Genomic DNA, 17416 nt, shown 5'->3' on the forward strand with positions numbered 1-17416 from the left:
TTTCTGCAAATACTGACTATAAATTACGAAACCATCAAATTGAATACTACAAAAGGATTTGGAATCAATTTTTTTACAGCTTTGCTTCAATAATGCATTACAAATTTATATTCCTTTACAAGTTATTGACAAAAACACTGTTGATGCCTCGAACTCCCTAATTATAGGGGCCAGTCTCTTTTTTCTGTATACCTAATGAAAGGTCTGGGTTAGACCAAACACTTTTAAAATTCATCTTATAACAAATCGGGTAGTAAACTATAACGGAAAATACGTGAAACACCTATGCAACTCCTTTTATTTGCATTTAAATAACAAATGAAATATGTCCTGCACCAATTTAATGTAATAGCTTCCAAACCAGCCTATCTTTGAGACTCTGCCTGTCATCGTTAAAGCTAAACCAACCGGACAAAAGAAGTCGTTAAATTTGACTAAAAGGGGAATAATTCCAAACCGGATGGGGATTTTCATCAAGTAAAGTATGAAAAGACAACATCGCGCGGCATGTTATCAGACCTGAAAATTTCAAAATCAATCGGTGAACAAACGAACGAAATATTGCGGATCAAAGTTGGCGTCTAGAAAAAAAAAATAAATCTCAATTTTTTTTTTAGTTCATTATTTGATCAAATGCTGCGCGCTCGCCCCAACGGTCGCACCGTAAAACATATTAGAGTTCAGATAAAAATCAGCAATTTTTTTGTTGTTGATTTCAATACAATTTGTAAGCTTTGTTTCTTAAATAAATATCTATTTAATGCTTCTTCACAATTCTTCAGCAATATTTATATTATATGCACAGAGATATTTTACCAGGCACTTTTTGCAATTTTATCATTGTTCCAATAACCAATATTAAATATAGAAAAGCTAGCAGATATGGTTTGAATAGTTAACAAACAATGTTTAAAAGAAATTATAAGAAGTCATTTGCATTTCTCATTTACAAAACACAACTTTATTTTTATTGTAACGTGCGACGAACTAGAAATCTAAAATTAACCCAAAAACTTTTCCCAATTCTAAATATAGCGACACTTACAGAAGACACCAGTCAAAACGATTAACGTTTACACGTTTAATAGATTACATATATATATATATCACAACACACAAACGATAAACAAATACAGAATCAGTTAACCTTAACAAAGTTTCACAGATACAGCTGATTGAAGGGCGACAGGACGGTGCAGTTTCACGGGACGATACGCGCACACGGACGAATCACAGTTCACCAACAGATCACAGTTCTCCAAAAGTTAATGACGGTCCAACAGTCACAGTTACATATAGATCCCGCACGGCATGGCCAAATTACCGATTTCCTCAATGTTTAATAGTTTTTCCTCTCCGATCCCTGGCATCTCTCTAACTTCGCAGACGACGATACATATCCTGTCGCGCGCTATGACGTCACACATTAACACAAAACAGCTAATTATCATTACAATATGGAAGGCAGTTGTATGTGGATCTACTAATTTTAATACCTTTAAACCAACATATGTGAGTTAATAACAGAAAGCAGTTTTTAACATTAATGATTGTACAAGATTTGTAGTCATTGATTTTTATTCAAGTGCAAGATATTGTTAAAGAAAAAAAATCTGTGAAATACATGAGTAATCCAAGCGACACAATTTTTCTGGTTGACTAATTTCAAAATAAGGTGTTAAATATCGCAGATAGATTCCAAAAGTGTAGGCATGCCATAAAACTGTTTAAATAACAATTGTGCTGACTTAATACAAGTAGTCATTTGTTAGCAAGCATTTTGCCTAAATTTTATATCATTGCCTCGTGTTTCAACACATGGAGCTATTTTTTGTATCTGATATCTAAAGAAAGATTAAACAGATAAAATTGTACTTAAATATTTTTCCCATTTGAATTATAAGCTGGCTTTAATGCATAGGGAATTGATGGGTAAAGTTACATTTGCCTGTGCAACAGCAATTGTTTTCAGTGCTGATAAACTATTTTGATCGAAATGAAAGAAGCCTTATTTGGATATTATATGTAATCACGTTAAAATTAAGTTATTGTCAAAGTTTAAATGCTTGAAATGTACACGAGTATAATCCTATGTGGCAAAATGAGAACAAAATTATTTCCGTTATTCATTCTTTCCATAATGAGATATGGCCTATTGGTTGTTAATCCATAAAAAGCAAGCTTCTAGTCTACAATGTGAATATGATGCATAAAAAAGACTTTTGATTAAATTTTATACATTTTATAATATATGTCTTATAACATTATAAAAACAACATAACATCGAAATTTACATAAAATTAATCTACCATTAATTTTTTTAAGAATTAAAAAAAAATCCACTTATATCTTATTATGGCTATATTTTTTGTGTTTCCATTGTAGGTTGTTCCAAATTTCTTCGATTCAACTGTTTAGATGTAAAGTATAATACTTTTATATAAAAAAAAAAATTAAAAAAATATCTTCATATACACGTTGGTAATGCAGCAGTGGGTCCTGCAACGTTTAAATAACTTGTAAGGGCTTCAAAAAGAGCATTAGAGATTAGAACCATGGGAAAATATACTTTCTCGGTTGTGTAAGTGATTATCTCTTATCTTTATTATTTTATGTTTGGTTTAGATGCAGCTGACAATCCGTTCTATTACCCTCAGCGTAAGCAACACACTTGGCAAAGGGTAACACAACGAATTGTTACATGCGCGTAAATAATGCACGAACGGTTCGCCGTTGAATTCACGTCATTTCTATATCTCTGAAATTAAGACATAGATGTATTTATCATTTAGATTGACGTGTGAACCTAAACATAATTAGTTTTATTCAGTTGGATATTTGAGTAACAGAAAGTCATAGAGCAGCGTTTTATTCAGAGCACTGTGTATATTGTATATGTACACCAAACCGGAATAGATGGTATAAAGTCAAACTAATTAATGTTTTTCGTTTGTAATACAAAAGAGTTCTACATCAGGTCAACCTCCAGTAAATACGATATCTCTAATTTCAAAGATGCATTAAAACTTAATTATGTAGTTATTTTCAAACAGCATGAATGAATACATGTGAAAATTTAAACAACTTTATTGATTTAATAAAATATGTTTTTGATTTTCCTTCCCCTTTAAGAGTTTAAACATGTAAAGGCAAAACCGCGTCAATTGTTAAACACGCCTATTTGCAATACCGTTTTACTTCAATGAAATAATTTATGAAGACTTCTTAAATGAAATTTAGGAGATTTTAACATTCAATTCATATTATATTTTTCTTAGTTTAAAAACTCACTTTAAATTCATGTATTCTTCGATCATTTACATTTCACTTTTAGACAAAGGCTGCTATGACATTGTGAAAAATCATATTAAAAAAGAAGTCTCTGACTTACAGCCAGAGCTTCACCACTTACAGAACACGTCTAAAGGACAATTAAAGTAAGCTTCTCAATCACTAGTTTTAAATTGTTTTCAACAATTTTAACAATTTCATGATGCGCAAAATCGAAGACAGAGTACCATGGAAGGATCCAATTGTCTATCACCTTTTGATTTTAACTTCGATGTTGACATATATGCTCCTTGTTATGTTGAAATTCTCCGTACATTAAAGAACCCATTATATTAAGGGAAAACAGTGCAATTATCATCTCTTTGAAACAAAAATAACGAAACAATTTCAACTTCCAGAATCAACAATTGTTTTCCAACTTTTGATGTTCATTTTTTTTTAAATATATTGGTAAATAATATTGTAAACATCCTTACATCCGAATTCATAAAAAATATGATTTATTAAAAATTCCAAATACATGTATGAAAAACGTCTTAATCTTAACCATTTATATCAATTTATTGAATTTTGAATATCATATTAATTCTAAATAAGTCACTTGAGGTTTAATATATTGACATAACTACAACTACGTAAGGAACATGATGGATATGAGTAGAAATGAGATATCAAAGAAAACAAATAAAATCCTGATATGTATGGGCTTGTCTAAGAATGTAATTATTGATTGCAGTCCTATAGAATCAAGTGACAGGAACTACGTTATCATCATTAGTATCTTTTAAGCGTTTGTTATCACAACTTTCACTATTGATGGAGTATTACTGAGGATGTGTACAACGAGAAGTGAGTTATCATTCTTTTTACAGATCAAAATATTGTTGTCTTGATTTAATCACAGATACAGCAAGCTTGATAGCTATATTAAATTTATATGAGAATAAACTCTTTGTGATTTATATACCGCATAGAGGTTGATGATTAAAAGCTTCAAATGTTTTTATCCAGTAAAAATGATAAATGATTACGACTAGTTGCTCAACATTGTCCACTACTGAGGGTTTTTTTTTTCTTGTAGAATTTGAGCTGCTAAACGGTAAAGAAATCTAAGAAAAATTATTTAAATTTAAAGAGTAATTGAAAATTCAATATATGTTAAAACAGAAGCATTGACAATATCTATGGTTGATAGTTTCTGATAGTTTCTGGTTATCCATACTCTTTAACACATATGCATAGGATTTAGCGATGTATTTGATTTAACGGAAGTTGCTTTCCGCCAAAAACACTAAAAAGAATACAGGGTCAACTGTGATACGTTTACTGTATTCACATGGAAAAAATAATTGTTGCTAAATGAATTTTAAAAGCCTTTTTCAAAATTATAAGTGAGACAGGTAAACTTTTTTGTGTATCAATCATGAAATTATATCAATTTAATGCTCTAAGTGAAAGATTTATGGAGGTAATCCATTTAATTTTCCCAGCATGCATCTGTTCTTTAACGTTAATAAGTCACATTGCTGCCGGTGACTTGTCCATTGTTTTTACAATATTGAAAGAACTTATTAAAACATCACACGTACATGTATGTCTGGATGTGAAGCAACGATTGTTCTGAATGAGAGGACAAGGATTCATTATAATTGTAGTACTGACCCTTGTGCTAAAAATTGGATACATAATTTGTGAAATATGGGACCATCACAATCCAAATGTTTGAACGGAAATTCGACAGTAACAGTATTTATACAAAAATGAAATGTTTGTAGATTTCTAATAAATATCAAAGGTAATTTCATTTCCTTTGGGGGATGGCTTACCCTTACTTATTATCAATATACTTAAGACATCTTTCTCTTTTATTTGTCATTTTTGGATTAGATCGAAATGATGCGTACATGTATGTTCGGTTTATGCTGTCAGAAGGATAACAGTCTCAAAATTAAGATGCTGAGCAATGCATTTTGTGTGCATCACAGATAATGTTTGAAGTCATAAAAATAAATCAAGAAACGCTTTAAATACAAGTAAAATTAAACATTTTTGACAATAACATGGATGCAGGGACTTTCCCCTGTAGTTAACATTAATTGCTGGTGAAAAAAACATCATTCTAAGATTAAAATTTATTCTGCATAAACCATGTATCAAAATAATGAACTTGTACTTTCATTTCAAGTTTCAATTCACATTTGACATTATGATGATGATGACATTTTAACTCTGTCACTCAGCGTGTCTAAAATGCAATGTGTCTCACTGACGTCAGCATTGGTGCTGCCTTCTCATGGCAGCTCCCATTGCAAGAATTAATTATTCTTAATGGTATATATTCTTACCTAAGAAACCTGTGACTAATTGGTTTTCAGAAATATTTAAAAACTAGTACATCACACTAAAATTTGACAAATTGATTACTGTGGACTCATTAGATTTCGTGGTGGCTCAATTTTCGTGGATTTCGTGGGTACTTCTAATCCACGAATTAACATCCTCCACGAATAATATATTAAGGTTATAAAGTCATATTTTGTTTTGTAGGTATAAGAAAATACACGAAATTACGTCCCCACGAACCTATAAAATTTCAGGAATCCACGAAAATTGGCCCCCACAAAAATTGATAATTCCACAGTATATTTTCATGTTGACTTCCCTTAAAGAAGGGTGTGAAGTTCCTCGGTGGTTTACAACAGCATAAACATGGCACACTACCGATTAAAGAATGATAAAACATTCTCAGGTTTTGTATTACTAGTATCGGATCCTATTTCATACATAGATCTACGCCAGTACAATGAGCTAGCCTAAGAGATCTGTTGGCTTAAATGACACTGTGTTGTTTGTCTCTTTTGAAATGAAACCGCACTTTCATGAATAGAACGGAATTCATGATTAACGTAATATTTGCCTGTGCTACAACAGGACCTCCAGTGCAGTTAAAACTGCTTTACCTGGAGAGTCATTTATGATATGTCTTCTCAAAACCAAGTTCTTTTCATTTTTCTTGTGCTTGAAGGCACGCCAGTATATGGCAAAATTTTAAAAAAAACCTTTATTTTTTTTCTCAATGTTTTTAATCTATTGAAATATCAAAATTTTATTTACTATCAGATCTACATGCCAATAAAAAACAAAAATGGCAAGCTGACCTTTAATAGATTTGTGCCTTTTGTTGCGTATTTTGCGAACACGAAAAGCATCTTTCATTTGTTTTAGAAAGCAGGGGGGAGCATTTGACCATCATATGTTTGGATTTCTATTTCGGAGACGAATTGTGAAGAAAGTTTTATTTTTCCTGTGAGTTTTACTGCCACCCCCTCTCAGTAAATAGAAACGTTTCTTTGTGTCGTTGATAAAAAGTCAAGTTACTGTAATTACGAATACGCTCAATTGCTAAAGCCTTAGTCTCAACTAGCCGTGCGTGATTAGTAATTGTGCGTGTGCTAGGCGGTTTTTTTTTCAGTTCTGGCCGACGGAGTATAGTAGACAGAACAAACGGTATTACAGTTATTTCACTAAAATTCCAAGATTTTAGTGTATTTAATGAGGCCAATATAAAAAAGAAAAAGCATTAAGGCTAAATCCGGGTGTTTTTTTGTGCATATACATTTATGCCTTCGGTGCATTATTTTGCTGACACATTGAGGACCTTTAATAATTTGGGAGTGCTCATAAGTGTTTGATCCAAAATTGTTTTGAACTCTTTATTGAAGACAAATTGTTAAAAAAAGCGCGATGAATACATGTAAAAACAAACATTTGACCATGTCAACAGGTTTCTTACCTTTCCCAGGAAACGAATAATTAAATATTTGTATAGTCGACAATGGCTGTCAGGGTATTGCCATTTAATGTCTAAACAATGCCAAAAAACAATGCCAAAAACATTGTACTAAGAGATTTTGACGAACTTGCACGAAAATTTAGATGCAAATATATGTTCAGCAATTCCGATGACAACTTACTGCATTCCTTTAGACAGCGCGCAGGTTACATACCAGAGCACACATAGGATGCATGAGAACAAGTATATCGATAACACTAAACTCGAATGAACATCAAAGCCAATCAAACGTTTTGAAGACAATCCCACTTAACATGAGAGGCAAGCATTTGTCTCATTAACAAACAATCTTGGGACTCCAATTAAAAAGGCGGACAAAAGAAACACAATTGTTGCAATGGACAGAGATCAATATATCTCAGAAGGTATGAGACAACTCGATTCTGCTTATTATGCCCAGAAAGAAAAACCTGATTTAGAAGCACTACATCAGAGCATCCAATCTAAAGTTTTTGAGATGTTTCAAAGCAAAACTTTAGACAAGGAAACCTATCGGTTTTTAAGCACAAATAAAAATGTCAATTTGAAATGTGGGAGTCTGTATTTGCTCCCTAAAATACATAAAATAAACAAACAAGTGCTTGATGCACTTTTAAAAGGCCAATGCAGCCTACGAAAAATTCCATCTGGTCGACCAATTATCTCTCAATGCGGCACACCAACTGAACGTATAGGTCACTACTGTGATCAATTCCTTGTGCCCATTGTTCAGAAACAGAATTCTTACATCAAAGGCACGTCTGATTTTATACGCACTAAAAATCGAATCTCTAAATTGTACCTGAAAATGTCATTTTCGTTATTTATGACGTGATCAGCATGTACACCAACATGGAATTTGATGAATTACTTCATTCTGTCGAGAGAGCATATTTAGCAGACAATTCTAGTCTAGAATTACCTCGACCTTGCAGTTCTGATCTAATCTTTTTTCTCAGATGCAATACTTGAAAATAATTTTTTCGAGTTTAACGGAAGATATTACAAACAAATTATAGGCCCAGCGATGGGGGCACGCCCGTCACCAGAAATTACAGATATACGTATGAAAGACATCACTTCACATTATCAAACCTACCAACAGCTCCCAATACCTACACAGACAAAGTGCTTATAGCTCATCATTTTCAAGGGCCTAATTAAAGGAGAATGTACCAGACATCTGAGCAATACCACTGATCAAGCTGTATTACTAAATATTTTCAACGATTTCAAAACTCATCTCGAAAAAAGTTTACAAACAATCAGAAATAGAACCTATTATGCAAGAAACTCTTTCTGCAAAAAGAATGGATATTCTCATTAAACAAAAGTAGAAGAACACTAAAAAGGCTGTACTGAACGTATTGGTGACCAAATTTAACCCATGTATTAAAATGTTTAGGAAACGACTTATGAAATAATGGGATAGCATACAACATGACGAAATATGCAAAAAATTATTCACAACACCTCCAATGGTTGCATACAGTAAACACAAAAATATAGGCGATCTAATCATTAGATCCAAATTAAAACCAAATGAAGTTCAAAGAGATTAATTGATTTATGCATAAGGTGAATTCCTGACGAGGCGGGCCTTATTACAATTCTGAAATGACATGTGCTATTAATACCGCCGAAACACTCTTAACTAGCTATGACATATAAGCAATTGACCAAATGTTTCATTAAGAGTGTCGGGTTCTAATAAGTTTAAGACATGTCTGGATGTTAGGATGCCGTCGTATTTTTGCACTAATGATTTAAAATCCATTTTTATAAACAAGACACATGTATATTTGTTCTATAGTAAGATACATTTTCTTAAGATATAATGAGTGGGTGTCAATGTGAAGCAATGTACAGTATACTCACCGCTGCAACCCGAAGTTATTCTCTTTCTTTGACAGTAGAGGTCTGTTAAAGAGTATGATGGTTACCCGCTTGGACACGCATGGTACTTTTACTCCCTCTAACGTCGATCCCCCCTCCCCTTCGCGCTAACATCCTTGCTAACATGAAGGATATCATCGTGGTGTCACCAACTCTCTGTCGGAAATACAACTGCTGGCAGATAAGCTTTGAATATTAAATAGACAATGATTTTTATAATTATTTTTTAGGAAACCAAGAGAATTCATTTGCATTACTTATTTAATAACCACAACTTTATTAATAACGAATGTATGTTTTTTGTGGATGTACTAGTTATATTATCCAGATCCCAAAATATGTGAGTTAATGACAAAAAGCCGTTTTTACCATTACTGATTACCCCAGATGTGTAGTCCTTGATCTTAAATTACATACATGGGTATTTCAAAAGAACGAATCTGGAAAATACATGAGTAATCCAACCAACGCAAATTTTCTGGATGTCGACTAATATAAATATGGATTGTTGAATGTCACAGGTAGATTCCAAAAGTGTAGACATGGCATACTACTGATTAAAGAACAGTTGTGCTAACCAAATACTAGTAGTCATTTTGTTTGCAAGCATTTGTCCAAATTTTGTATTATTGTCTCCTTTTTCCACACACAGAGTTATTTAGATATGTGGTATGTAAAGATAGATTTGACAGATAAAACTGTGCTATACATTTGTCTCATTTGACTTTTAAACCTATATTAAGGTATTGATGAGTAAAGTTACAGTTATCTGTGCTGAAGCAAATACATGTAGTTTCAGTGCTCTTAAACTATTTTGTACGAAAGGAAAGTACACAGCTAATTGTGCCACATACGTTTCACATATGTTTGAATTTAACACACGTACAACATACGTTAAACATACGTTACACACATGTGAAGTCAAACCGTACGTTAAACATATGTTGAGAAACGCATGGTTAACATACGTGTGATAACATACGTTCAACATCACATATGTTTAACATACGTTAGATTTTACATATGTTAAACATATGTGAATCACATGTTTTACATATGTAAAACTCAACCACATGTTACACATATGTTAATAAACACATGGTTAACATGAGTTCTAAAAACCATGTTACACGTGCGTTAATAATATATATGTTTTACATATGTGTGAATTGAAGGCATGCATTTGAATAACTTTACATCAAAATTATCTGCATGCGTGGATCTAATGGGGGGGGGGGGGGTCGGAGGGATCCCAACCCCCCCCCCCCTGGAAAATGAAAGTTAATGAAATTTACACAGTAAAATTATCGCAAATATGCCTCGGATCCCCCCCCCCCGGGCATACACAATTATCCTTCGGACCCCCCCCCCCCCCGGAAAAAAAAATTCTGGATCCGCGCATGATCTGCATGTACATGTGTGATGTTGCTTTATCACTCATATCTCTGAAATGAATGCATGTGAACATGTGTGAAGAAAAGCCTTGCTACTGTGCGTGTTTATTGGTTTAAACTATGCATAAATAAAGTTGTTTCATTAACAGAAGCCACTTGTCTTCTTAAAATTAATTCGATAACGAATCCGGAATTAATACGAAATCGGTTTTAGTTTTGTCGATGACAAAATATACGTCACATTTTTACGTCACGGAGGCAGAAGATCGAACTGCAGGATGGATTTAGCAGAGGTAATGATTGTCAAGCATTCGTTTTTATTTAGCCTACTTGCATTTGAAAATTATATCGTACAATTACCGATGTCAAAAGAGTAAACATGTAACACGGAGCTGTAACTGTGTTCTCCGGGAAAATTCGGGTTGAATTAATGACGATAAAAATGATGTTTCCCCAGAGAGCTACAACTAAGCAGCTATTTGGTTTAGTTAATATAGAAGAACCAATACTTATTAAAACCCATAAAATATATGTCGATCTTGGATAAGACTCATTTGAAAACTGAAGTATTTGAAAGTAGAGAAAAACTAGAGCAAAGCCTATGCAAAGTAACGAGTAGGTCTTCCATTGCAACTAAGTGAAATGATTATTGAATTGCCTCTATTAAGTTATATTCTTATTGCATGGTAATTGAAATTTTTTTATAGGCATGCATTGGCTGCTTGACATATCCCTGGAATAGGACACCAACTAGCTAACATAGTCAATGACAGATGTCTCTTTGAATTGATAAAATCATAATGTAAGTACTCATACCATTGCATTTCACAATTTAAACATTTTTTAAGGGTCATCAACACCGCTGGAAATTTTTTTTCCATACAAATCCAACCTAATAAATAACTCAAAGGTATGGATTTCTATGACATAGTTCATTAAAAGTAGAAGTTACTGGGTGTTCAGGATCATTAATGATAATCTGTTGCATGACACCTACATGTACATTTGTATTTCTTAGTAAGTAAGTGAAAAATTTTGATATATCTAATTATTTAATGCATGTATTATATTTTGTAGCAAATGGATATAATACAGAAGTTTCAAAGATCTGTTCTGATGTAGCCTGAAGATTTTGTAATGAATGATCCAGGATCCAAAAGTTCTTCGCGGAGTTCAAAGACAGTTGCAATGTGGTTGCTAATTTAGTGACAGAGTAAGGTAATTCAATTTAGATAAGGATTAATACAGGCATGTATCTAGTTACCCCCCTATTTTTTTTTTGTTGCAGCAAAGATTTTTCTTAAATTTTCATATAAAAAGTGAATTATCAAGGAGTTGCCCACCCCCCCCCCCCAATGCATGCACACACACACTTTTCTGGGGACTATGTGTAAGTGTACTTTAGAATATCATTTCACCCAAATGATTCAAGCTTATTTGCTTAAAAAAATATTTACCTGTATACATTGTTTTCCGCTTACATGTATAAATTATATTTTTTATCGTGTATTTAAAAACTCTAATGATTGTATGTACTTAAGTTTGTATTAATATTTTAGAAAGAAGTTCAAACAAGCATTGCCATGGGAAAACATGAAAAAGGAAGAAGTTGGAGGTGGACAAAAATCAGGATGAATATACTAGAGGTAAAAATTATTTCGTCAAATTAATACTTGTGATTGACCTTCTATTTTGCCCCCCCCCCCCTCTCTCTCTCTCTCTCTCTCTCTCTCTCTCTCTCTCTCTCTCTCTCTCTCTCTCTCTCTCTGAAAGCTTGCAAATAAAAGAAAAAATTATTAACAATTGATTGTCAATTGTAAACTTTCTTCATGTTGTATTTGCAATAAAATCTAAATGGATCCTGTTATTCTTTAACAATATTGTTGAATAAAAAAGCAACCGAGGCATTTGCAAATTTTACTTTATCATAAAATGAAATTTAATGCAAAATTCTTTGTTTTTTTTCCAGAAACTATTAAAGCACAGAAGAATGACAACAATATAAATCTAAATGTAATCATTCAAGGAATTAAATTCATGTTTAATCTCGAAACTGTCTTTTTTCTGTAACTCTAGTTTTAGATTAACAAGAAGCTGTAAATGCAAAATGAATGTTTCCAAAGATCCACCGAAGTAACTGAGTAATCAATTGAAGTGATTCAAGCAGCAAGATGAAGTATATCAAGAATGAACTGAAAAATTAAAAATATTCAAGTAATTCAATTTTAAGCAATTTACATGTGATACGTATGTAGTTCATGCAAAAAACGTACGTTGGATCCACATGCGTAAAACGTATGGAATGTATCACGTAAATCTAACACACGTGTAACATACGTTTCACATATGTTCATTAACGTATGTTAAACACACGTGGTACTTAAATCACGTTAAACGTACGTAAGGTCACATACGTATCACACATGTTTAACGTATGTGAAACGTATGTGGCACATTTTGCTGTGTAGCCTTATCTGGAAATCATACATAATATTGTCAAAATAGGTTTATCATATTGTAAATGCTTGAAATGTACACCAGCAGAATACTACATTGCAAAATATAATAAACATGTTTTTGTTATTTATTGTTTGCATAAAGAGGTATGACCAATTGGTTGTCAATCCATAAAAATACCAGATTCTAGTCGACAAGGTATATACAATGCTTATAAAACAAAACAGAAATTGCAAGCTCGAACACCTTTATTTACTAACCATAAAGAATCCTAAATTTTGTTTGGAAGGATCACTAACATTTGACTGACATCTTTCTTCAACGCAATATACCGTAGATTTATTGTAAAGACGTTTAATAAATATAACCATAAGCTGACACTTTCCAATGAGTTTCCTTCGTCCCTCTCACATTAGATATATAGTTTTTTGGTTTCGTCAACAAAAACTGCCAGGTTTATGTCAGACTCTGGAGACATTTAATTCAAGGGCAAGAAAATTGTAGTGTCGTACACTCATGTGGTGTATAATCAAAAAGTATTTAGGAGCTACTGATTACTTTTACTGGATAAAAATACATCATTTTAAATACATGTAAAAAAAAAAACCAAATAACTCCGAAAAAAGTGTTTACGTCTCTTATATCAAAACCATTTTTTTAAATACTTTTGATGTGTGAAGAAACCGTCACACGCACCGCCTAAATTGATAATTAGGTAAAATAGTTAAATAAACAAAAAATATTGTTGTGGTAATATCTTTGAAGATTTCATAATTTCATATGTATTAATTTATGTGTTTTAGCACTTCTACCAGGATTACCATACCAGGTTTATTTTTACTTGCGACTAATTTTCTCTTGATATCAAATAAATTACTTTATGTAGGTTACAATAAATAGCATGCAAAAAAACATTTTTTTTTCGAAGTGTCCATTTTGTTTTTTTAAGAATCAGTATTAGTTTTTTAAAATTGATTTGCAGTTTTAATAAAAATTGGTAATGATAAATAAAAATTGTTATTTGCCTTTGAAATTGCCTTTTGGATTTCCCTACCTCCCCCCTTTATCGCCTTCAAAAACTGTTTGCGAATCCGAAATAAAATCCAAGTGAACTCATAAAATGATACACGAGACGCTGACTACATAGTTTACACATTTTGAAAACCAGTATCATTCAGCAAATTTTATAGTGTGTGTAATGAGAGTATATAAATAGACAACAAGAAGTGAAAGAAGGTAAAATTACTTGATTCACAATCGCAGATAATACCGATGTGTACAAATTCAGTCTGTTGCTTTGGATGTTATGAGACTAAATAAAACTATGTTTAAAAAACCAACTGCCTTAAGTAATTTAAGTCGCTTGCACATTATTTAAGAGATAGCCAAAATAATTTTTTTTATAAAGCATCATTTTTAACTTTGAATACGTTGAAGGAACTTATTAAAAAAATCCATGCTGTTTGTTAGAAAATATATTTATGTATGCCTAATGTCTCAGTGGGTTTTTCAGTTTTTTTGGATCGATATTAATTTTATATGAATACTTTGCAGATTTTGGGAAAGAATATGGAATTTAACGTAGGTGTGTTTATATCTGATTCAAAAGACAAATTTATTTGCTTTAAAAAATGCTTGATTGGAACATTCTTCCCCTCGTAATTGCCCTCAACAACCTATTCCGAGTCCCAAAATACTCATAATATATTACACGAGATGTTAAACTTTGATACAGAATGCACGCAAGATTTAAATTTAGGTGTATGATGTGTGCAATAGAGATATTTAAAAAGATAAAAAGAAATGAATGAAGGTCATATGTTCTGATCCAAATGATGATATAATACCGATGTTTACCTTCATGCTTTGTAGTAATATTATACTTTATTTAATGAATTAGACGATGAAAAAACAATGCTTAAAATCTTCAATCACTATAACGATACCGACTAAAGAGAGGTACTTATTTTAGATAAAATATCAATTTTAAACATTACAACGGATTTGATCATGGACACGAATGAAACTTCTGTCAACATTATTTTCTATTTGTGTCGATAGTCTTGTATTTATATTTATTAAAGTGTAAACTGTCCTAATGAGTTACAAACTATATACATTTGCACAATGGCCAAACGTTAGTAACACTTTTTTGATCACTGGAATATTACAAACAAATATCATAGGCGTTTAACAGATTTTCTTTGTTTCCGGTAATCCAAAAAAAATTTTTTGGGGGGTTTTCTCTTTTTACAAATTATAACACCTTTATGATTCAAGAAAAATTTTCCAACTTCATCCTTTTTGCCCTTAATTTATCACTGCCGACACTATAAGATAATATTATGGATTAATCTAAGTAATGCGAAAAAGGTATTTAGAAAACGTGCTTTTATCGGGTTTTAAATATTCATTTATTTATGAATGCTGATAAGTGGTTTTAGATATTTCAATGCACACAACGGTTGATCGAAGGAATGCACTTGATTTTTTTAAAAATGTCAAGGTAAATTGCATTTGTATTGTTCTTTATATCATACCTGATTTGTAATCTCAATTTCCCCTGTTAATGGTTAAAGAGTGATATGCAAACACTGTTTCTTTTTTAAAATTTAAATTCATAATTAAAACGATATCTTTCATGAAGGTATTGATTCCATTCAGAGATTTTATTAATGTTTATTAACATTATTTTTAACAAAAATATTACTTGATATTGTTATCGAGACGCAGAGTCATCGAAATCAAAAATTTGAATGCGTCCTTGCCACATGTGCCGATTTTGTAGACACATAATCCATTTTAACGAGTCAAACAATTAAAATAGTCATAAATGTTGTAGCCAAATGGGAAATCGGTATCTTGTCTAAATCGGACACAAATTATAGTGTCCGGCGACCAAAACATAGTGGAAAGTCCAAAATGACACATCAAAAGGTGGGTTGATTTATTCAAGGAGATTCCAAATGCAAAGGAATAATACATCTAATATTTAAGGAATGAATTCAATATTTATTTGTTTTATACGATATAAAATGGTTTGGGGCAGTTTACGCTTTATAAACCGCGAAGCGGTTTATAAAAAAGCGTACACTGTTTCAAACCATTTTATATCTGTCGCGATTGTATAGTGGTCTTTGAGTCAGATAGAACGAAAACACATCTGAACGCTTTGACTGGTTTATCTAGACTGATTTGAACATAAACATATTATTTTAACGTTACCATGACGTCATACTATGATGACGTCATAATAGCAATGTCTCACAACGTCACATGCACCTTGACGTCGTATAAGATATTTACCAACATACTCCGGGCCGCAAAATGTACAAAATCACAATTTACAAAAATTAAAGTTCATGATAGGTTCGCGTTGTGTTTTGAAAAATGTTAACTTGAAAGTCTCTCACTTCTCTTCAACTCTGACTTTGATTTTCATAGCTTGGGAAAGTCATTGTGCTCTTGAAACCAATTTTCCAATCTTGAATTCGTTGAATGTAGTTCCTGTTCTCTTGTGGTAATGCCTCTGATGAATATTGTTTTCTCCTAATGCTCTATAGAAGTTGTATTTCTCCAAGTTGTTGTGGGTATATGGATCCAATTTCCATAGCTGTGTCATCAACGATGGGTTTTGTTTCATGATCTCCTCTAAAGCAGTAACATTCTTTCCCATCTCCAGATTGATCACTCGAAGTTCTAGCTCATCCAGGTAGTGTCTCAAGTCTGCTGTATCTTTGCTTGCCATTTCCTGTGATGTGGTGAAGGTCTCACTGCATGGTTCCACGTTGGATTGAATTTTCTGCGTTTGTGCTTGAAGCTGGTTGTTCAGATCTTCTAGACTCTTCATCTTCTGTTCTAAATCTGAATTTTCTCTCTGGATTTTCTGGATTTTTTGACTCTTGAAAGAAGACTTTCTTCTAAGTCTGAAGTTCTCTCTCCTTAACTGCAAAATCTCTGATTTAAGCTTGTCCACCATATCTTCTTGTTCTTGGTCTTCCTTCTCTTTATTATTGACTGTGTTGAAAGCTGACTTTTTCTGTTTGTTTGTTCTTGACTGAGCAGTTTCTCTCTTCTGTAGTTTGGTATTCAGTTTGTTTGTCTCCTTGGATGTGGATACTTTCTCTTCCTCTTTACATCGATCTCCATTTAGCTGTTTTGAGTAATGTAGTTTGATTGACTGCTCTAGTTGATGTGACTTTTTCTCCTTTGTCCTCTCTAAATTTGTGACTGAGCTCTTAGATGATGGCTTCAGGAATTGCGACTTGTAACATATGCTGGTGTGGTGAGTCTTCTTACAAATCCTGCATTTGAAACGTGACTGACAATTATTTACTTTGTGTTTCCCTAAACAATTGAAGCATACTCTTCTCTCTTTTATGATGGATATTCTCACTTCGCAATCTTGAATAATATGGCAAGTTGTTGGTGAATGTTTACCATTGCAGAATAAACATAGCTTCACAATATTTTGTGGCTTGTTAATCTTTTTATGACTTGACCCAACTCCAAAGTTAGCTGCTGGAATGCATTCCTGGCTTGATCT

At 32.5% G+C, this 17416-nt stretch overlaps 1 long non-coding RNA gene across 3 annotated transcripts; it reads left to right on the forward strand.

The window, feature by feature from the left end:
• Nucleotides 1–10513: 10513 nt before the first annotated feature.
• Nucleotides 10514–12781, forward strand: LOC128185914 (uncharacterized). Of its 3 annotated transcripts, XR_008243861.1 has the most exons (5): nt 10514–10706; nt 11121–11215; nt 11491–11631; nt 11973–12059; nt 12383–12781. It is a non-coding gene; the product is annotated as an uncharacterized LOC128185914 (long non-coding RNA). The 3 variants fall into 3 exon arrangements; XR_008243860.1 differs by lacking the exon at nt 11121–11215 and having other exon boundaries at nt 10537–10706; nt 12383–12668; XR_008243862.1 differs by lacking the exon at nt 10514–10706 and having other exon boundaries at nt 11188–11323; nt 12383–12685.
• Nucleotides 12782–17416: the final 4635 nt, after the last annotated feature.

Source organism: Crassostrea angulata, chromosome 5 (assembly GCF_025612915.1).
Source record: "Crassostrea angulata isolate pt1a10 chromosome 5, ASM2561291v2, whole genome shotgun sequence".
Lineage (NCBI taxonomy): Eukaryota > Metazoa > Mollusca > Bivalvia > Ostreida > Ostreidae > Magallana > Magallana angulata.